The 23,590-nt window shown below is 44.6% G+C and overlaps 1 long non-coding RNA gene across 2 annotated transcripts in view; it reads left to right on the top strand.

The window, feature by feature from the left end:
- The window catches only part of LOC122461376, a 30,657-nt gene that overhangs the window by 1,290 nt on the left and 5,777 nt on the right, over positions 1–23,590 (top strand). The window contains exon 2 of one of the 2 annotated variants that reach the window (XR_006283223.1): positions 7,695–7,856. This is a non-coding gene — a long non-coding RNA (uncharacterized LOC122461376). Of the gene's footprint in view, positions 1–6,174; positions 7,857–23,590 lie in introns of those variants that run through there. The other variant, XR_006283222.1, reaches the window with a different exon arrangement.

Genomic DNA, 23,590 nt, shown 5'->3' with positions numbered 1-23,590 from the left:
TGTGGATCCTGTGCAATTGCACAAAGTATGTAATGATCGGTACCTGACTGGATGCAGTCCTGTGCATTGCTCAAATGCTTTGATTCAGTGTTCTCTCTTCTGAGTCTGGTGTAACATTCATCCTATTTTAGAAGGATAGGTTTTCACCCACTTGGCTCATCTATACAGATTTTGCCATTGCTGCCAATTGTTTTTCCTTCCTTCAGGGTACAAAATTCTAGATCAATAACAGTGATACTTTTGCGCTTCTATAGGGTTTTTCATTTACGAATCTCAAGGTGGAGAAGAGTCATCTGGCTTCCAGATGGGGCGCTGGCTCATGGAGAGGTTAAGTGCCTTGCCTAAGGGCACAGAAAGCTAATAGCAGACCGCACAAACCTCTTAATCCTACTCCACTGCTGTAGCCATGAAACCATGCTGCCCTTCTTAGCTGCAAGTGGTCTTTTCCTTCATTTCTCTTTGGGGGGTTGTACAGTGGGTGCCATTATTAATGGCTAGAAAGAGAACTGCCAAGCCTGTTTTTCTCTGCCAGTCTCCAGCTGTTTGCAGTGGTTACACAGCTATTTGTGGTCGTCAGTGGGCCTTTACTGGCACGTAACCAAGGAGGTGTGTTTATACATCTCCTCAGATGCTTGGCCAAAGACGACATCTACTCGGTAGTTGGTTTGCTTGAGGGTTTTTGACCTTTTGACCTGTACATTCCCTTCTGGTGTGCGGGTTGGCCTTGCTTCTAGGAGCCTCTGGCTGGTTAACCTGTACTACAGTTGTCCTGTTCATCCTTAATGAGAATATAATGATGATATTTTGCACTATTCATTTTCCCAGTGCTTTATAAACAATACCATTTTCAATTAAACCTTCCCAGACAGCCCTCATCTGAGGTTGGGCAGTATCATTATCCCCAGTTCACCTTTGTCACCTTTGTCCGGCTTGTCCTCCATGAATGCAAGTCGATGCTACACCATTCTATTTTGTTGCGAGCACGTTCTTTCTATCTGTGGCCAAAGAGTTTTGGCATGGGATCGGACCAGCGTGTTTTCGGTCTGCCCAGTAGTTGCTTGTGGTCTCTGGAGATCCAGTCACTGATGCGGGTTGTCCACCTATTGTCTTGCCTGTGGACTACATGACCCGCCCATCTTCGCTTTGCATCATACGTTGCCTGCACTACATCGGTCACTTCTGTGCGCTTTCTGAACTCCTCATTCGGTATATGATCACAGAACGATATCTTACACGTTCGCCTTTCCATTGCTCTCTGGGTGACAGCAAATTTTTCTTCCTCTGCTTTCGTAGTTGACCAGCTTTCCACTCCATATATCATTGCTGGAAGAAGAGTGGAGTTAAACAGTTCTGTTTATCCCCAATTACAGATGGGGAAAGAGAGAGACAGACAGAGGTGAGTGACTGGGCTGATACCACAGACGGAGTCCTTGCCAGAGCTAGAATTAGAACGCTGGAGGTCCTGACTCCCAGTCCAGTGCTCTGCCCACTAGCTTTCATTATCTGCTTTAGAACTCCAGGCTGCTCTCAGGGCAAATGGTCATGCTCTGGGGCTGAAGGTTGGAGAACCGGATTGGAAACTGTGGAGATGGGAAATGTCCATGTTACATAGGCGTATTCATCTCAGCAATTTGTCATGTTTGCTGTACTGTTGTAAGCTAGTGGACTACTAAATATTTTGCTTCTGGGTGGATTTTACTTTCAACATGTGTCTTACTGATCAGAGAATTCTCTATCTGTGTGGTTTATGATCGTCTTCTCATTTTTGAGGGTCAAAAGTGTTCAATACAAAATGTGAAGATAATCATAAAAAACTCAGAGAAATAACCCTATCTAAATGCCTCTGAGGAAATGGATTTTAAAAACCACTCTGTGACTCTGCAGCATAAGCACCTAGAGTGCTGTGAAAATTCAGTGATGCTCTGAGTTATCATGTCCTCTACCGTTGTCCTAAACTGATCAAGTCAGACTGTGACAAAATGGTTACAAAGACTTAATTCAAACGATGATAATCATGAGGCAACCTTAACCCCGGAGCCTGTAAGGACAGCTCCCTAACGTAGAGGGCTGGAGAATGGAAGCTGTTTGCTTTGCTGTTGGTCCCTCTTTCGCTGTCTGATCCCAGGGGCTTTCTTAATAGATAGCAAAAGAAGTGCGTTAGTATAATTAGATTAACCTGCTGCAACAACTGTTTGCTAGGAGTAAATATTGATATTCTGGCAGTGGTCCAGTTTGCGTTGGCGTCCCAGCTGGGGTTTTCGCCAGATGCTAGGAACCCAGGTTCACTTCCCTACCCCACCGCAGACTTCTTGTGTGACCATGGATGAGCCACTTAGGGCCAGCTATTTAAATATATTTAGATGCCTAAAGGTGCAGATAGGTATGTGGGAGGATTTTCAGAAGTGCCTGGGTGCCGAATTCCCATCTGAAATCAAAGTGAGTTAGGTGCCTATGTGCTTTTATACCCGCCCCACTACCCTCCCAGCACCATCTTTATCTTCAGCTGCCTGAAGGCTGTGACAAATCTGGCCCTTAGGCTCTCAGCCTCAGCTCCCCATCTGTATAGTGTGGGTAACATCACTGCCCTGCCTCATGGGGGTGCTGTGGGGATAAAGACACTACAGAATGGGAGGTACTCAGATACTCCAGTGATGGGGGCTTGGTAAGTACCCTAGATTGTGCTGGGTGCTGTACAAACATAGGAACAAAGACAATCCCAGTTGTGGAGGTATTGGCTCCCACGGGAGCTTTCTCCTCCTCGATGACTCCATCCCACAGACATGGTTCTTCCTGCCTTACTGTATTCACATCTGCAGCAATACTGTGATCTGCTTACACAGACAGCAGCCAGGCTTTAAACTTTGTGAAGGTCCCATGCTCTCCTTAGCATCCGTACGTGGATGGAGCCTGCATCTGTTGCAGTGGGGGGGGGGGGGGGTTCTGCCTTGGCTGTGTGCTCCCACCTTGCCCCAGCAATGGAAGTCCAGTTCAGTGGAGATGGCAAGGCACCTGTAAGGGATCCCCTGGAATCTCCCAACACACAGCAGAGCATCATGCAGCCTGAGTGGGAATCATTTTAGCTCCCATTTTGAAGGGCTTGGGGGGAAGCCATGGCACCTACAGAAAGGAGCCTGCATCTGCATGTGTTCCCCTTGCTTCACATAACCTATCTGGATCTAAGAAAGTGTTTTTTCCCTAGTGGGCAAAACCATTCTCTTAACTCTGTCCTGAGATGGGAGAAATCAGAGGAAATGCCATACCCTGAAAGACATGGAGTTTCCTTTCCTCTGTGTGGATTATTCTCACAGGGGGGAGAATGGGGCCCAGCTCTAAGGCACTGCTGAAAAGGAGTTGATCTATGGAAGTCAAGAGAGGACGTGTCTCTGCCACACGAGATTAAACCCCACCTTAGCGCCTTAAAGTCCCACAGAGCAGGGCTTCAGAACTTCACTGATAGAAAAATGCAGAAGCACTCAGCTGACTTGAAGCCAAAGTAGCAAGAACAGCTTCACAAATCCATAAGGGGTGGAATAATGCTGAACACGCAATCAGGATGAAGGCAGCTTCTGGTACCTCTCGAAAAGCAGGTATGGGCTAGGAAGGGCTAACCTAAAGCAGTTGTGATTAACATAATTGACCACTGGATGTCATGATTTCTCTACAGAAAAGCAGCAGGAACTCTCTTATTTGGCAGTAAAATTGGATTTCTTTTTAAAACATAAAGAGCCTCACATATGGCTTTCCAGGTGTTTGGCACCTTTTCCATTTGGCTAAAGCAAGCTCTGGAAGCAGATGCTGCTGCTTGTTTTCTTAAGGTGGGGAAGGCTTACAGTCCAGAGATGAATATGGCCTAACCTGAAGTCTAGGGTCACTGGGCCAGATCTGCAACTGATGGAAAGTGGTGTTAATGAAGTGATGCTCATTTACACCACCTGGGAATCTAATCCATGTGGCTGCTTCTTTCCACTGCCATTTGCATATAGCCAATACCCTCTTCTTTTCCCCTTTCTAGGATACCTTTCTCCTCATCTCCATATCCCACCTCCATTCTCTTTCAATGCATTCATTTCCCTTGTTCTTCCCAATTTAGCCCTGCTATGCTCTGCCTCTCCATCCCAATTCCTCTCTCTATTTGCTTCTCTTTGGTTTGGATTTGATTCATGATGAGCTCTGCTAAGCTGGAAAGATGATTTCAGGGAGACATGGTTGACTGGAAAAGGAAACTAGTCATATAAACTCAGCCCTGGTCATGAATCTTTGTCCATTCAACCCAGCATCCTGTCCATGTTCCTAGTTGTTCTCAGTTTGCTCTTCCTCCCATTCCAGTCCCTATTTTTTTATCCCAGGGCACATGTCCAGGGTCAGTATACCCCACAGGAGAACTGGAACACAGAAGAATCAAAGGTGTTGCCTAACAGCTGTCTAGTGCCAAACAGACTGTATGGAATTTCAGTCTGGTTATCTGTTATCAGCAGAGAACAGCAATTCAGGGGACAATTATACTGGGCTCTCAGTAGTGATTCCTTCCTTACACCCTGTCCCCACCCTGCTGGCAATTTCTTTGACCCCTCCCCTGCTAAATCACACACTAAATACTAGTTCCACCCTCAGCAATTTGTGCTTAGCAGCTAATCACGGTCTTTGCTTTGGTCTTTCGGTTTAATTTTGTTTCCTACAAACACAAGTTTAGTTAAGCTAATTAATACATTCTATATAGCTTTAGATGACAATTTAAAACATCCAAACATAAAAATCTAGGAACTTTAACAATTAACTAGATTTATAATCACAAATGATTACTAACTGACAGCAAAAAATAATCCCAGTCAAATAATGAATTAGCTCAGCCCACCAATAAATCAAAGCAGCCATACAGCCCACTCCAGGAAGAGGCTGGGGGTTGGGCATCACACCACCTTGTTAGAAGGCAGCCATCATGCTGAAGCTTTGGGCTAAATGAGGGAGCAATTAAAAGGTGCTTTGTTTAGTGATAGCTGAAATGATGGAAAACCATCACCTAAGGACTAGGAAGCATGAAAGCCTGGGCAGTGGGTGGGCTGTGTGGCCCAAGGGATGGTCTGATAACAGATGCAGAGACAGGGGATTGATTTGATTGCAGCTATGTGTACATGAGACTCCATCAATTTCTCCTAACAGAAACAACCTGGAAGACCCCCAAATATTAGCTAAAGGGATGATAATAGTGTCAGTTGGGTATATTTTGTGGACCTGAGGGACTGATCATAGGTTATCTCACAGATTCCTTGCCTCGTCCTACCTCATCCTTTTCAGCTCAGCTGGAACTTTGTTACACAAATTAAACTAAAGACCCACTCTTCTGATTGGGGACAGAGGGAGGAGAAAGAACCTCCTTAGCCAACTCAGTGACAATTTCTCTTTTCAAACAACTGCATTGCAGGCCTTCAATAGGCAGGAATACAATGGCATTTGTGATTGCATTGTGTAGCCTCTTTCTGCCCAGCTGTGTCCCCAAAATGTTTTACAGAGCTAGTAGAGACAAGGCAGGGGAGGGAATGTCTTTTATTGGACCAACTTCTGTTGGTGAGAGAGACAAGCTTTCGAGGGACACAGAATTCTTCCTCAGGTCTGGGACCAACCCGGCTACAACACCACTGCATACAACCATGGAGGCTACAGAGCTAAGTTATACACTAGGAAAGCACGTTAGCTGCACCATAGGCAATGAATGCTTTCAGTGGGAGGTGAAAACAGATGGAGCCATAGCCAGGTGGAAGGCAGGCTTGTGCAGCTACTGCAGCGAGATCATGTGAAGGGGCTGCTGATACTTTAGAGAGATGCTCATCCAAAGGCCCCAGATACAGTCATCATTTATAGTGCCACAGATGGGGATGGAGATGGGGCTTCACACCTCTTACTTCACCTAGGGACCTGGAACGGACAGAGGAGAGACCCTGGCTAGATGAAAGGAGGGAGTAGGGAGACACTGTGAGGATCCCAGGTCCATGGGTCCCCAGGCAGCCTTCACATCCTGGCCACCATCTGGCAGCTTGTTAGTAACTGGTGGGCTCAGTGGCTGATGGAACCCTGATTCCACCAGAGGCACTGCCCAGGGGAGCCCTGATTGGAGGAGCACATGGCCCCACAGATTGGTCCAGCTGCACTATGTAAGCCAGAAGGAGGCACAGGAAGTTGTCTGTGCAACTGGGTGAATTCCTGGCTGGCTGCTATATTGCACTCTGCTTTCTCACCTGACTCCTGAACCCTGCTTTCCAGACGTTCCTGATCCCTGCTGCCCTTGGGCTCTGACCCTTGGCTCGACTCCTGACTCTAATTTTGGCTCTCCCCCTCGGCTTGGGTTACTGACTCCTGCTTTGACTGCCCCAGCCCTGGTTATGACAGACAGGCTCTGTGAGACAGTCTAGATCTGAGAGCGAGTGAAGAGAATCCACAAAGGAACAGGGAGTTGCTGCAGTTTCTGAGGGAAGGGACAATGTGGCTGTGCTAATGGGAACCCTTGAAAATCTGAGCAGTACTATGCTCTTGGCTTGGGAATTTCAGGGTGTCAGGATAGATCTGGCTCTGACTGAGGACATGGCTTCCTTTTTGCAATGAAGCTCTCGTGTTCTGTTCCTAGTTTCCCTTCCAGAAGAAAAGACCTGGTGTCTCCCTCTCATCTCCTCTATATAATCCCCAAACTAAAATAGGTAAAATAGATTCAAACTGCTGGTCTGCTCTAAAAAGAAAGTGCCTAAAGCCCAGTGATTATCCAGCAGAGCTGCTCCTTGTGTCCAGGGTCAGATTTGCTTAATTCAGTGGCAAATCTGAGCATTTTATACTTGTTACATTGTAGAGCCAGCATAGCCACGGGAGAGTGAGCTGGGTTCTAGTTGTGTTTCCCAGGTCTATTAAGAATGAAAAACCAGGAATGGATATGGGGTCAGGCAGAGTGGGGCAATGCCCCTGCATCCATCTGGGGAACCTGGCAACATACTTCCTGTGGTTACATGATCACTTGATGGAGTGGTTAGGGCATGCTTGATGCCTAAGATGAAGATCTGAAATCTCCAGCTACCTGGATGGGAAAAATTCAGCATGTCTTCCTGATGATCGCCCCACTGGCAAAGGATCAAAGGAGTCTGAGCATGTGATGCAGCCTGGCATAAATGATTGGCAGGAGTTAGAGGCTACAATCATCTGTGCCAGGGATTTGAAGATAATCTGCATGTCAGACCTGCTGGGACAGCTGCTGTCATGGATGCAGCCTGTTTGGCTGTTCATGACAGTGTTTCAAACAATGATTTGGTTTTTTTTTTTTTTAATAGTTTTATTCTGGGATTCTTGCTGAATAAGCAAAATAAGGGCAAACCCAGAAAATGATTGAAATTGCTTCACCCAGTTGAAATCACTGATGAAAGACGTTCTAAAATGGAAACAGAAGGAGCTGGACAGTTACTCCTGGAATGACGGTTTCAGATGCAGTCTAGCCAGAATGTACAGTAGGAGCCTAGCTTATTGAGACCACTAAGTGAGTGAATAATTGAACTGAAAGGAGGTTCTGTACTACAAAGGTTTTCAACAGCTACTGCTAGTCATTTGGGGTGCTGTGATTGCCCCTTCTCTGACCAAACTCAGTTACTTCACGTCTATCTTGTCCTCTCTCGTTTATTTATTTTTCTCCAGCTGTTCTCTCATCACATGCTTTGCTCTTGTAGGGCAAGGACTGTCTTTTTATTTCCCCTGTACACCATCTAACACAACTGGGCCCTGATCACTGTGATAGCCCCTAGAGGCTCCAGTCAGAGCAAATAATGAATAAGAACACTGAACAAGGAAGATGGAGAATTGGAAAAATGGGCTCGAGAATAGGAAGCAAGGTAAGCCTCAATTCTGCAAACACACACATGCTTAAGTTTACTCACATGAATATCCCCATTGACATCAAAAGGACAACTCCCATGTGTCAAGTTACATGTGTGAAAGATTATGCAGGATTGGGGCCTCCTTTTCCCAGTTCTTTTGTCAAATCAATAATTTAGCATCTATTGAGTCTGCAGTGTCCCAAATTGCTTTAAAATCACACTACAACACAAAAGTTGAAATGCAAGAAGATTTTGAGATTGGCTTGTATAAGCGGCAGTTTTAAGGTCAGCAGTAGGAAAATGATGAAACATGAATTACTTTACACTTGGTCAGAATAATGTACTTGTTATAAGGGTGGCCCAAGATTTAGAATATCCATAATTATTCTCTTCCTTGCTTTTACGTGCTTGTGCACTTAAGTGGTAGATAATTAATTATGTGGCATGGAAGGCAGTGTGGCCTAAAGGATAGCACGCTGCACTGGGACTCAGGAGACCTGGGTAAACTCTGATCATGTTTTCAAGCTTTTTTTTTTTTTTCAAATGAGGGCTAGAAGCCTCCTTTTTGTTTTTAACGAAAGCTGAGAGTCTCTCGTGATCACAGGACTCCAGGAGCTGAAGGTTAAATAAAAAACACCAAATATCATTAGATTTGTGATAAAGTTGTGAGAACTGAGTTCATAGAAGATGATCATTTGTTTGAAAGTCACTGTACAAATTAAGCTCATCCCCAGCTAAAGCCTCCATGATGTCACTCAGTTCTAACTTTGTGCTGACCCCAAGATGGGAGGGGTTGCAAGCACTTTGGAGGACAGGAATAGAATTCAAATTGACCTTGAGAAAGTAGAGAAGTGATCTGAAATCAACAAGACAAAACAAAATAAAGGCAAGTACTAGAGTTAGGAAGGAAAAATCAAATACACAACTACAAAATGGGCTATAACTGGCAAGGGGGTGGGGTAGTACTGCTGAAAAGGATTTGGGGATTATAGTGGATCACAAACTGAATATGAGTCAACAATGTGATGCTGTTGTGAAAAAGGCTAATACCAGTCGGGGTGTATTAACAGGAGTGTCGTTGTCCTACTCTGCTTGGTACTGATGAGGCCTCAGCTGGAGTACAGTGTCCAGTTCTGGGTGCCATGCTTCAGGAAAGATGTGGACAAATCAATAATTTTTGTTGCTTTCCTCTTGACTATCTCCAAAGAAAAGGTTAATAAAACTGAGCATGTTTAGTCCTGAGAAAAGAAGACTGAGGGGGGCCCTGATAAGTCTTCAAATATGTTCAGTGCTGTTGTAACAAGGACTGTGATCAATGATTCTTCATGTCCACTGAATGCAAGATGAGAAGTTATGGGCTTAATCTGTAGCAAAGGAGATTTAGGTTAGATATTAGGAAAAAATTCCTATCTATAAGGGTGGTTAATCTCTGGAATAGGCTTCCAAGGGAGGCTGCGGAATCCCCATTTGGAGGCTTTTAAGACATTAGATGAATACTTATCAGGAATGGTCTAGATATACATGGTCCTGCTTCAAGAAGGGGGGTTGGACTAGATGGCTTCTCGAGGGCCCTTCAAGCCTTACATTTCTGATTCTCTATAAAGCAGCAGGCTTTTGTCAGGCTTCTTTGAACAGGTAACCTGGCCAAACCTTGTCCCCTTATGCTAAATCTTTTGATTTTTCTACCTTTAACAAACCAAATCCCAGCATCAAAATATTTGACTAAAAATGTGGTGACTGGCTCTACCACACACAATGTATTATGGAAAGAGAGGCCAAAACTAACCAACTATTCCAAAACATCCACTTAGGCACAACTTAAAGTAACCTCAAATATTCTAAACAGTAAACTTGACTGTGCCGGCTACAGAGTTTAAATATGGGCTTTGACAGTGAACAAAAAGGGCAGTAATTCATGTTCCTTAAAACAGGGATGAATAAAAACCGCATGTCCCTTCTGGTTTCTGTGAAAATGGGGTTTAAGAAGTACCATGTGATGTGCATAGATTAGGTAATAATACATCTAACTACCCAATTCACATGCAAAATAACCATATGTTACTTATATTATGGCACAACCCTAAATGTCCCAATATGGATTAGGCACCAAGGGCTAGGTCCTGTACAAACACAAAGATAGACCTGTTTCAGGCCCTGAAGAGTACAGTTTATGGCCCTGATTCTTCAAACATGTGCCCGTGTACTGTGTTTGATGCTCTGTGACTTCAGTGGGACTGCTCACGGCACGTGAAGTTAAGAATAATGTGTCTGCAGGCTTCGGGCCTAGGACCATTGTGTGCTCACAAAGAGCTGGGTCTGCAAATTTTGCACTTCAGAGGAGGCGATCTGAAATGTTGACCCAGTGCCTGTCCAGTCACGTCATTCCTTTTCCTCACTAGCCGCTTCCTCAAACAATAATTTACTTCCAAGCCCTCCTTTGGGAGGTAGTTGTTCTAAGTGCTGTCAGTGGAAAACCCAAGAAGGCAGTAGCAGCTGTGAACTTTCAGACATGCTTGAGGTAAGAGAAGCATTTTTCCCTTACTATGTTGTGGTTTCGTCATTCTTCTTTAGTCTTGTCATCCAGTGGGAGCCTTGTTCATGGGTTGGAGCTTATAGCTTCACTTCAGCATTTAATGTCCCACAAAAAACATTTAGGGACTCATTTAGTCCTTGCTGTGAACATTATCCCCTTCCACCAGAAACTGCAGGAGGTCTTTCTCTGCAGTTTTGCCTGCCAGTAAACACTGTTGGGCTAGATTTTCAAAAGGTTGCATCCAGAACTGCCACACATATCAGCACTTTGCGTCAACAATTTTAGTTTCATGACACTGCTTTATGGTAAGATTATACTGTTGGTTGGTGTCATGGTATATTGCTTGATTGTTAAACTGCTTTCTGGGTCTTCTACTAGAAGGATAACAACTGAAATCTGGTCCCTCACCAGAGCCATTTTCACACTGTCTTAGACTGAAATAGGAAGCTGATTCTTTGATTTGCTCCCCCCAAAAAGCAGAGAACTTGCACTGCACATTTGTACCCAACTTGGGTGGGGATGCACTCCATCTGTTTCCAGGATCCCGTCAGAGTTGGGGCCCCTGGGTACTTCCCTGAGAACATCCTAGCTGGCATGACCAGCAGCTCTGATGTAACCTAAACTATGAAAGAGGCTTCACAAAAAGAACCTCAAACCCAGGGTAATCAATGTTCCACTAAGCAGTGTTCCCTAACTGGCTTCTCTAGCAGCCTCTGATGATGAATCCATGAACAATTAGTGGCTTGGTAATTAGATATTAATTTATGAATGGATTTGGTTGATTCAACCAGGTTTTTCTGCATGTACCATCTACATACAGAGTTTCAGTATTACATGAGGGAGGGTAGGGGGAAATAACTGGCTCCTCCTGTGTTTCAATCTCATTTACACAGCAGTGGAGGAAGGGAATGACTACATCTAGGAACAACAATGCAAAGAAAACTGGTCAGAGAAGTCCCTTAGGCCTCTGTCTACATGCAGTTTTTGCACTGATTTAAGTATTGTTTCATGGGTGCAACACCTTGTATGGATGCAGTTAGAGCAGTATAAATATGTTAAAACTGATCTAGCTGATTCAGGTAAACTTACTGAACCCAAGTGTTGACCAGCCCTTAGGGCGCAGTCCTGCAAGGGTGGACAAGCCGTCTGCTCCAGTCCAGCAGAGCACTTGAAAATGTGCTTAACGCTGAACACAAATAGTTCCACTGACTTAGCAGGACCCCTTGCTTGCTAAAGCACTGTGTTGGATGAGGCCAGAGTGCCCAGCACTTTGCAGGACTGAGCCCCAATACAGCTTTTATTTACTTGTTTGTAGAAAGCTGCAGTGTCCAAGCTGCTCTAGTGTCATTTACACAGTGTGAAGTGAGTGCAAAATGGGTGTAAATGCTATTAAATCAGAACAGTACTGTTTTCAATCACTTTGAGTTGATTACAGTCTATAAGAAGCTACTTTGGGAAAAATATTTGATAATGGGCTCTTCAGTCTAGTAGACAAAGGTGTAACACAATCCAATGGCAGCAAGCTGAAGCTACAAAAATTCAGACTGCAAATGTGTAAATTTTTCATTGTGAGAGTAATTAATCATTGGAATAATTTACCAAGGGTTGTGGTGGGTTCTGGCAATTTTTTAAATCAAGATTCGATGTGTATTAAAAGATCTGGCCCAAAGGAGTTATACCAGTGTAAATCTGGTGGGAGCGAGTAGAGGGCTGTTCACATTTTGCTGTTCAATTTGTTTGTTCCCCTGCTCTGGCTGTTCTTGCTAAGGTTCAGCAGACAGATGCTGTAACTTCTTTAACAATCCCACTGAGTGTGATGCTAACAAAAGTGTGGTAAAAGGACAGAAAGCTCCTCCTATACATTGCCATTCCAACATGCTGAATTAATGGCTTTCTGGCTTAGCACATTGGCGTTGAAGGTGATTTACCTTCTGAGCAAATAGGTTTGGCTGCTCGGGCAGGTGTTGCTCTTCTTCTCTTTGTGGTCTGCTTACCTGCCGGGTGTGGTGGTGCATGCCTGTAATCCCAGCTACTTGGGAAGCTGAGACTGGCGAATCGCTTGAGCTCAGGAGTTCTAGGCTTCAGTGTGCTATGCAGATCGGGTGTCCACGCTACGTTTGACATCAATATGGTGATCCCTGGAAGCTTGGGGTCACCAGGTTGCCTAAGGAGGGGTGAACTGGTTCAGGTCAGAAAGGGAGCAAGTCAGAACTCCTCTGTGAGGGGAAAATATTCATCTATGTATCTGACACAATAAAGCAAGCTTCGAAATGATGTATGGATTGGACACACAGAATATCAGGGTTGGAAGGGACCTCAGGAAGTCATCTAGTCCAATCCCCTGCTCAAAGCAGGACCAATCCCCAATTTTTGCCCCAGATCATGGGTTCTCATGGAATCACGTGATTCTAAGAGCCGGGGCTTTAAGGAAATTCGCAAATATCATGAGAGTTGGCAACACTGTTTTGCTAGATATCAGAGGGGTAGCCCTGTTAGTCTGTATCCAATGGACACAAATCAGACATCAGGAATGGTAACATACAAAAGCCTGTAGGAGAACACTTCAATCTCCCTAGATACTCAATAACAGATTTAAAAGTAGCCATCCTTCAACAAAAAAAACTTCAAAAACAGACTTCAAAGAGAAACTGTAGAGCTACAATTCATTTACAAATTTAACACCATTAATTTGGGCTTGAATAGGGACTGGGAGTGGCTGTCTCACTACAAAAGTAATTTTGCCTCTCTTGGTATTGACACCACCTCATCAATTATTGGGAGTGGACCACATCCACCCTGACTTAATTGGCCACATCTTGCAAAGTGAAATATACTGGGGCATAATACGTGCATGTGGGCAGTGATGCAGTTACTTCCAATTGATCATCCATTGACCACATCTTTCAGTCCTCAGCTCTGCCTCTGAGCTGCTGTGTGGCCTTAGTAAAATCAGCTTCACCTCTTAGTTCTTGTCTGTAAAATGGAGATGATGATATCGCCAAGGAGATTAGTTAGTGTGCGCTATAAAATTAGTTTGAATATGGGAAGCTCTAAACAAATGCTGAGGATTATTATTAAATAGTTTCCAAAACAAGGGGAAGGTCACTGGTTAGGTTGAAGGTACAGGGCTGAAAGCCACGAAGTTTGGGTTCTGTTTCTAGCATTTGAGTCAGCATTAGAGTCTGAATGTGCAAAGCAGTATTCTCCAGACAGCGCATCTCTCCTCTCCCTGTAAGGGTATGTCTGCACTGCATTGTGAGCCTGCACCTGTGGACTCGGTGTCTCCAAGTCCACACTTGAGTGTTCACACTGCATTGTAAACCTGGGCTTACAATTGCTAGACTCAGGTATCTCAATCACGCTGATGCACCCATACTGGATGACGCAGACCCGAAGCAGAAAGTCTGGGGGCGTATCCACAGATTCCTAGCACTCTTGCCAGCTATAATTGCTCCAAGGCTTGGTTCCAGAGAATGTCCCTGTCATAAAAATAAAGGGAAGGGTAAACACCTTTAAAATCCCTCCTGGCCAGAGGAAAAACCCTTTCGCCTGTAAAGGGTTAAGAAGCTAGGATAACCTCGCTGGCACCTGACCAAAATGACCAATGAGGAGACAAGATACTTTCAAAGCTGGAGGGGGGGAGAAACAAAAGCTGTGTGTGTGTGTGTGAGATGCTTTTGCCGGGAACAGAAAGGAGTGGAGTCTTAGAACTTAGTAAGCAATCTAGCTAGGTATGCGTTAGATTCTGTTTGTTTAAATGGCTGAGAAAATAAGCTGTGCTGAATGGAATGGATATTCCTGTTTTTGTGTCTTTCTGTAACTTAAGGTTTTGCCTAGAGGGATTCTCTATGTTTTGAATCTAAGTACTCTGTAAGGTATTTACCATCCTGATTTTACCAAGGTGATTCTTTTACTTTTTCTTCTATTAAAATTCTTCTTTTAAGAACCCGATTGCTTTTTCATTGTTCTTAAGATCCAAGGGTTTGGGTCTGTGTTCACCTATGCAAATTGGTGAGGATTTTTATCAAGCCTTCCCCAGGAAAGGGGGTGTAGGGTTTGGGGAGGATTTTGGGGGGAAAGACGTTTCCAGGCGGGCTCTTTCCCAGTTATATATCTGTTAGACGCTCGGTGGTGGCAGCAATAAAGTCCAAGGGAAAAAGGAAAATAGTTTTTACCTTGGGGAAGTTTTAACCGAAGCTGGTAAAAATAAGTTTAGGAGGTTTTCATGCAGGTCCCCACATCTGTACCCTAGAGTTCAGAGTGGGGAAGGAACCTTGACAGTCCCTAAGGTCACATCTACGGTAGATGAAGAGACGTGTTCCTCTCCCAGTACTTCAGGGAGCCTCTCAGCCAGAGGAGGAAGTGAATCAGACAATGGTTGGAATGAGGATCTCTTAATGCAAGATGCAACATTAGTTTTAATCTCAGGCATGATAGTATTCAGAGTGGAATGCTGATGAACATCATGGTAGCTGTCTTGGTTTCAGCCGAGCTATGCTGATTTACGTCCGCTAAGGATCTGGCTGTCTGTATGCTGTGAGTGAAAAAGCCCTCATTAGCTCTGGATAATTAAAATCATGAATAACTTGATTCTCCCTTCCCCTGCCATCTGTGCAGACATTTACCAGTGCACATCAGAATGCAGCATTTTGCACTCACTTTGCCCTGGTGCCCTTTGAACAAATTGCAGGGCAAGGGAGAACTGGGCTCTAAACTGTTGAAGGTCAGAACAGGCGGAGTTAATCTTCTGCAAATACCTTTAACTCTGCCACCACTCTGTCAGAAATATTTCAACTACCTAACTGTCTGATGGGATTATTAGCAATTAATTATGAACTACACATAGCAATATGAGGCCAATTCTCTTGACGCTTACTTTGGCATGGACCAGGAGTGTCTCCATCAAACTCAATTGACTTACCCTGGTATGAAACCAATATGAGTAGGGTCATGTCATGACTTGCCCTGCTGATTTATGGTGGATAAGGTACTTTGGGATTGGACACTTCAGTGGCTATGGTGATAGCCATGCTGCGTGTTGTTGTTATCGCACAGCACACACAATTGTGATCGCTGACTCACAGGACAGCTACAAACAGAAGGTCCCTGCCCTGTAGACTGTGGATTTTAAGGCCCGAAGGACCCACTAGGATCATCTAGTCTGACCTGCTATGTAACACAGGTCATAAAACCTCCTGCTGTGGGAGAGCACAGGAGGGGGATTGATTCTCTCCTGCCATCTAAGACCTTGGATGAAATTTTCAAAAACACCTGTAAGACTTAGGAGGCTAAGTCCCGTTGTCTTTCAGTGAGATTTAGGCTCCTAAGTATCTACGTTACTTTTTAAAATGGGACTAAGTCGCTTAGAGGCTTTGGAAAATTTGACTCCTTGCCTACATGCAAAGTTGCCCCAATTTAACTGAAGGTGTCGTTTTTAAGCAGATTTACTTAAGCTAGAGAAATCCTTGCTGTGAACACTCACAAATCAGTTTCAACCTGGTGTCACAGTTTCAGGCTTAACTGCACCTTTGATCGCCCTCCTGGCCTTCCTTGAAGGCACCCACTGAAGCTTTCAGGCTTCCTAGCTGTCACCTTTCTTGGGCAGAGACCCATGTCTCTCTGCCTCCAGACTCGGGGTTTAGACTAACAGTCTTTCTGCACCTCACTGTGATTTCCCCAGCAGGTCTGACTGGGGTCCAGCACCTTTTGGGCACCCTTTCTCTAAGGGCTACAACAGTGCATACTAGTTACCAGCCAGCCTTCACAAAGCCAAATGCACTTATTCCTAGGGCAAAACTACTACGGGGAAAACAAAAAAACAGTACATCAATGCACATACATTCTAAAATCTTATCCGGACTCACCGCCAACTCCACCAGAGGGCTCTGATAGGTGTCAATCTTTCAAACCCCTCAGCTAGGTTTGCTCTCCTAGTTAGCAGGTCATGTCAGGTTTCGGATCAAGAACTGGAGCCTTTTGGCACAGTGCAGCCATTTCTTTATACAGTTAAGGCCTTTGATCTCTGGAGTCCCATAGCAGGTGAGCACTAGTCAATGGTCCTCTTGGGGATCTTCAAAAGGCTTTTTGCATAAATGGTGATGGAGAATTTGCATTTATCACATGCTAGTGATTCCAGATTCTGCAGAATTGGGCAAGGAACACACACATACACATCACCTGCGTTGATGCAAAGGACTGTGAATATTCCGAAGCTCATGCGGTCTGGCCCATCTTAATATTTGGAGGTTTTCATGGTTTAGACAAAAAATACTATATGGTCCCCAAAAGTTCTGCATGTGTTTGCAATAGCTGTCACACCTGGCTTATACTGATTTGGCCTAATATGATTGTTTGTTGAGTTAAGCTGAATCAGTACAAACCAGGTTTAAAACAAACTGTGTCCACGCGGGGAGTTGCACATATTTAACTATATTTCTAAATTGATTGAAAGTGAAACCAGTGAACTTTGAATACAGACAAGGCCCAAGTGAACATTATTGAGCCTAGAGAGTCTTCTCTAGAATAACATCCAATCTAGAATTACAGACTCCAAGTGATGGAGACTCCAGCATGTCACTGGGAAAGCTACTTCATTAGTTAATTATAGATTCATAGATATTTAGGTCAGAAGGGATCATTATGATCATCTAGTCTGACCTCCTGCACAACGCAGGACACAGAATTTCACCCACCACTCCTGCGAAAAACCTCTCACCTATGTCTGAGCTATTGAAGTCCTCAAATCGTGGTTTAAAGACTTAAAGGACCAGAGAATCCTCCAGGAAGTGACCCGTGCCCCATGCTACAGAGGAAAGCGAACAACCTCCAGGGCCTCTTCCAATCTGCCCTGGAGGAAAATTCCTTCCCGACCCCGAATATGGCGATCAGCTAAACCCTGAGCATATGGGCAAGATTCACCAGCCAGATACTACAGAAAATTCTTTCCTGGGTAACTCAGATCCCACCCCATCTAATATCCCATCACAGGCCATTGGGCCTATTTACCATGAATATTTAATTACCAAAACCATGTTATCCCATCATACCCTCTCTTCCATAAACTTATCGAGTTTAATCTTAAAGCCAGATTATGTGCAGGGTTAAAATTTTAAGTCTTAATTCTGATTTGTATATTTCTATCTTTGACTTTGAGCCATTGGATCTTCTTATGCTTGTGTTTGCTTTAGCAAAAAGGCCCCTACTTTCAGATGTCTGTTCCCTATTTAAGAGATTACTTGATCACAGTCTACTCTTTTCTTTGATAAGCAAAATAAATTGAGCCCGTAAGTCTCTCATCGTCAGGCATGTTTTTGAGGCTTTGTATCTCTTTTGCAGACATGACTGACGTGTCGGACATAACACAGAAAAAGAAAATCAAACAGGATGGAAGAAGGGCACCACAGACCTTAAATTAAATATTTGTAGAATAGAAAGGCTGAAGATGGAATTGGCCTTGGAGGGGAATAGTGTTGTGGTTCAAACACTGAAAGGAGACTCAGGGGATCTGAGTTCAACTTCCATCCTGGGCGCCTTAGGTACATTATCTACTAAAAATGGACTGGGCAGGAATGAAATGACTCTACTGCACACAATAGGTCTGCCACATGTGGACACATTGAGCTTCATGATGATCAGGACAGACAAGGGATGGGGGATTGAGACTGTAAGCTTTTTGAGGCAAAGACTGTTCCTTACTATGTGTGTGTACAGCCCCTAGCAAAATGGGGCCCTGACCTTGACTGCAAGGCACTACAAACCAGAAATAATAATGTTTTTTGTTTGGATAGTGCCCATGCTATGCCAGGCTCTTTACAGATAAAGCAGGGGGAGACAAGTCCCTGCCCTGGAGAGCCTGCAGTGTGAATATCACAAAGTACAGATGGAGGAGAAGGAAGTGTAGCAGTAAGGACAGTGATAAAGGACTGTGGTTCCAATGGGCCTTGTCATTTTCACCATTTAAAAGCTCTTTTGTGTGTGCATGTGGTTGGTGGGGTCTGACCTACCTCAGAAGGGTCAGTAAGATACAGAAAATCATGAAAAAGAACAGGAGTACTTGTGGCACCTTAGAGACTAACAAATTTATTTGAGCATAAGCTTTCATGGGCTACAGCCCACTTCATCGGATGCATAGAATGGAACATATAGTAAGAAGATATTTATACATACAGAGAACATGAAAAGGTGGAAGTATCCATACCCAACTGTAAGAGGCTAATTAGTTAAGAAGAGCTATTATCAGCAGGGGAAAAAAAACTTTTGAAGTGATAATCAAGATGGCCCACTTCGGACCGTTGACATGAAGGTATGAGGATACTTAACATGGGGAAATAGATTCAATTAGTGTAATGACCGAGCCATTTCCAGTCTCTGTTCAAACCTAAGTTAATGGTATCTAGTTTGCATATTAATTCAAGTTCAGCAGCTTCTTGTTGGAGTCTGTTTTGAAGCAGTGTGGCCTACTGGACAGGGTTCTGGATTAGAAGTTGGGAGACCTGGGGTCTGAGTTTCCTTTACATTAAGGGGGCTCTAGCAAGGTGGTATAAAGGGACTTTAGTATAAGTAATAGACCCTGTGTTCAATTCTTGGCTCCAGCTGCTGACCTGCTGCGTGACCCTGGGCAAATCGGTTCCCCTCCGATGCTGTGTCTATTCTCTGTTTAGATTGTGAGCTCTGCAGGGCAGTGTTGTCTCTCACTGTGTCTGTATGACACGCAACGCAGTGGGGCCTGTGTATTGGCTAGGGCCAGTAGTTGCTACTGCAATATGACTAATAATAATAAACAGACAATTTCCAATCTGCAGAGAGGAGGAGGTAAGTGTGGTTTTTACGTGAATGGGAGGGCGGGAGGAGTGAAGATGTGGCTTTTTGACTAGTGGGGAATTGGGGTGAAGGAAGCTGGGTCTGTGGCTAAGGTACTGGACCAGGAGATGTGGATTCAGCTCCCAAATCGGCCACAGACTCCTTGTGTGACATTAGTCATGTCACTCCTTCCTCTGAGCCTTTGTTCCCCTTCTATAAAACAAGACTAAGATGCGGGTGTTGGGCAGATAAATCTGTTAATGTTTGTGAGGTGCTCAGACACTAGGATGATAGAAGCACCATATAAGTAGCTAGAGAGAAAAATGTTTGGTCTGTAGGAACAGGGTAAGAAAAGCAGTTGGCTTCTGAGGGTCTGTGATCAGATATGTGGCCCATATGGCTCACCTCTCTACAAATGTTATGATGTAGAGAACAGGACAGTTTAGCTGGAGCATATGGTACACTCATATTGGAAATGTATTATTGTTAGGTCAAGCATTTTCAAAGCAATCATGACAGTAGTATCTGAGGGCCCTATAATATTAGGGATGTTGTTTGCCCGTAGAACATGGAACCTCCCTCCTGCTGCCTTTTAAGCTACTTTGTCACAGTGCTGAAGTTCCAGGAGGAATTTCCACCTCATATAGAATCATAGAAATGTAAGGCTGGACTTGAGAAGTCATCAAGTCCAGACCCATGCTCTAAGGCAGGACCAAGTAATTTAGACCATCTCTGACAAGTGTTTGTCCAACCTGTTCTTAAAAATCTCCAGTGATGGGTGTGACAAAGTGGGAATGTTCTTAATGTTTTCTCTGAATACTGTGTGGGTGCCACAGTTTCCCCTATGCATTTCTTAAGTATTCAGATGGTGGGATAAGGGTGTGTGATTGTTGCAGAGCCTTAGAGGGCCAGTGTGAGGCAGTCTGCACAGAGAATGGCAGACACCCTGTCTCCTGGCCACTGATGGTCTGGGCCCCTCCTCTGCAAGTGCCAACTGAAAGTGTTGGAGAACAAAGAGATCAGGTGACCACCTGGCCCGGGAAAGAGACAAAGGCCAGAGGAGGGGATGGAGAGTTTCAGTTTAGAGCTGGCTGGGGAAATGGAGGGAGGCCCAGAACTGGGTTCTGGGCTCCCTAACCCCCCCATGATGGACCTGACTGAGGGGTCCTGTTCTCTGTACCTACAAGCTCTGTTTTAGACCGTGTTCCTGTTGTCTAATAAACCTTCTGTTTTAATGGCTGGCTGAGAGTCACGTCTGACTGGAGAGTTGGGGTGCAGGGCCCTTTGGCTTCCCCAGGAGCCCCGCCTGTGCAGATTCGCTGTGGGAAGCGCCCGGTGTGAAAAAGGGGTGCTGAATACTCCGAGGTCAGGCCCAGGAAGGTTGAAGCTGTGTCAGCTTCTTGCCTTGGAGACAGTACGCTCACAGAGAGGAGGCATGCTCCCCCAGAGTCCTGACTGGCTTCGTAGGGAGTAGTTCCAGAGCATCACCCGATGACTGTGATGGGGATTCCACAACCTCATTTGAAAGCCTGTTCCACAATTTAACTACCTTTATAGTTAGAAAGTTTTTCCTAATATCTAACCGAAATCTCCCTTGCTATAGATTAAGCCCATTACTTCTTGCCCTACCTTCAGGGCATGTGGAGAACAATTGATCACCATTCTTTTTATAACCGCCCTTAACATATTTGAAGACTGTTAGCAGGTGCCCCCCTGTCATCTTTTCTCAGTTTTTTTTTAACCTTTCCTCCTAGGTCAGATTTTCTAAACCTTTTATCACTTTTGTTGCTCTCCTTTGAACTTTCTCCAGTTTGTCCACATCTTTCCTAAAGTGTGGCACCCAGAACTGGATACAGGACTCTAGCTGAGGCCTCACCAGTGCCGAGTAGAGCAGGACAATTACCACCTGTGTCTTACATATGACACTCCTGTTAATATACCCCAGAATGATACTAGCCTTTTTTACAAGTTCATCACATTGTTGGTTCATATTCAATTGGTGATCCATTATAGCCCCCAAATCTTTTTCAGCAGTATTATTGCCTAGCCAGTTATTCCCCATTTTCTATTTGTGCACTTGATTTTTCTTTTCCAACTGAACTATGCATTTGTCTTTATTGAATTTCATCTTGGTTTCAGACCAATTTTCCAATTTGTCAAGGTCCTTTTGAATTCTAGTCCTGTCCTGCAAAGTGCCTGCAAACCTCCCAGTTTGGTGTCATCTGCAAATTTTGTAAGCATACTCTCTATTATCCAAGTCATTAATTTTCTTCTTAGTGTATGTGTAACATGCCTCAGGTGGCATGTGATTAGAATTCATCACCAAATTTGGTCCACCGATTGGACCATTAGCTTCCATGGCCTGTGCTGGGTACTGAGGGGGAGTTCAATGTGAACGCTGATCCATGTCATTCATGAAAATATAGAATAGTACTGGACCCAGGAGTGACTGTGAGATCCCACTAGATACTTTCTCCTAATTTGACAGTGAGCTAATGATAACTGCTTTTTGAGTATAGCCTTTCAACCTGTTGTACACCCACCTTATTGTAATTTCATTTAGACCACATTTCCCTAGTTTGCTTTTGGGACTGTCATGTGAGATTGTATCAAAAGCGTTACTAAAATCAAGCTATATCACATGTACTATCCTCCCTCCCTCCCCCATCCACTAGATCAGTAACGCTGTCAAACAAGGCAGTTTTTGACAAATCCATGCTGGCTATTCCTATAACCCTATTATCCTGTAGGTGCTTACAAATCGATTGTTTAATAATTTTGTTCCAGTATCTTCCAGGTATTGAAGTTAGGCTGACTAGTGTGTAACTTCTCAGATCCTCTATATCTATATGACACAGCCCAAAGGAGGTTGCATTGCAGCAGAGCTGTGAAGCACTTAGGGGTTCTTCTGGATTGTAAGTACCATAGGAGTATACAAGAGGGATCTATCTTATCTTATCTATCTAAAGACCTCTAGCAGAATGTCACCTGTGCTGGAGCAAATCAAGTTGGGCAGCTACTGCAGTGAGGCTCTCTACAAAGTGTTGAGACACAAGAGTCACATGTCCTGGAATCTGTCCTAGAGCTTCTACACCATCAGCCTCCTTATTGGCAAATTTGGGCCCCTTTCCCCTCATATGATCCAAGCCCTTCATTAGGGTGACCAGATGTCATGGCTGACTGGGATTGTTCTAGTTTTGAGACAGAGGGACAGGCCTTAAAACAAGGGATTGAGAAGGGGACAATGGGTCAGAATGGCAAAGTGCCCTGGAAATATTGTCACCTTACTAATGACGGAGGCATTTCTTTAACACGGAGGGCCAAATTGAGGTCAAAGGAATCAAAGCAAGGATGAATTTGGCCCTGTTTCTTGCCACCCAGAACAGCTGACTCGAGGTGCAATCCTGTTTGACTCTGTTATCACTGTATTGAAGAAGGATGGAGATGGAGTCTTGGGTGAGGGGAGATGGTTTTAGCTATGATTTAAATGGGTCTAAAACAAGTCATGACCAAATAAATAATGAAAGGAATGTGGGTTTGTAGCCATCCTGGCACGTCCTCAGATTTACATCTCCCAAAGCACAAATGCCGAGATACAAAATGAATAATGTGTTTTACTGATGCCACTCTGTCTAATGCATGCTCAGTAGGGGTTTCATCCCTTTTCCTTATTTGTATTTCCTCACCCTACTAATGGTGGGGTGCCCTTCTCCCATAGGTAACTAATCTGTTTACCTCAAGATTCATTAGCACATATGTCCATTAGTTACCATGGCATTCTAGTGGTCATACATCCGCTGATGTTTCTAACTTAAAATATCCCAGGCTGGTCTAAACTAGCATCCTGTGGTTACCAGCATTCTATCGTTACAGCGTTATATCTTGTTATAACTTCTGATCTAGGGTGTTGGACAGAGGTGAAAGTAAGCTGGTACGCCCCGGTTTGGCATACCGCAAAGAGCAAGTGCACTGTACTGGGGCAGCCCGACTTCCCCAGGGGGCAATTTAAAGGAACTGGGGCTCCTAGCAGTGGCTGGAGCCCCAGGCCCTTTAAATTGCCTCCAGAGCCCCGCTGCTGGAGCGCTCGGGTAGCAGCTGCAGGGCTCTGGCAGCTATGTAAAGGGCCTGGGGCTCCCCTGCTTCTACTGCCCCCGCCCTTTAAATAGCCGCCGGAGCCCCACCGCTGCTAGTTCAGGGCTCTGGGGGCTATTAAAAGGACCAGGGTGGTAGAAGCAGAGGAGCTGCAGGCTCTTTAAATAGCCCCCAGAGCCCTGGGGTAGCGGGGGCTCCAGCAGCTATTTAAAGGGCCAGGGCTCCAGCTGCCTCTGCTGCCCCGGTCCTTTAAATAGCCGCTGGAGCCCCACCACTTCCCCAGGGCTCCGGCGGCTATTTAAAGGACTGGGGCAGTAGAAGCAGG

Source organism: Chelonia mydas, chromosome 8, assembly GCF_015237465.2.
Source record: "Chelonia mydas isolate rCheMyd1 chromosome 8, rCheMyd1.pri.v2, whole genome shotgun sequence".
Taxonomy (NCBI): Eukaryota; Metazoa; Chordata; order Testudines; family Cheloniidae; genus Chelonia; species Chelonia mydas.
This window is presented reverse-complemented; position numbering and strand designations above follow the sequence as displayed.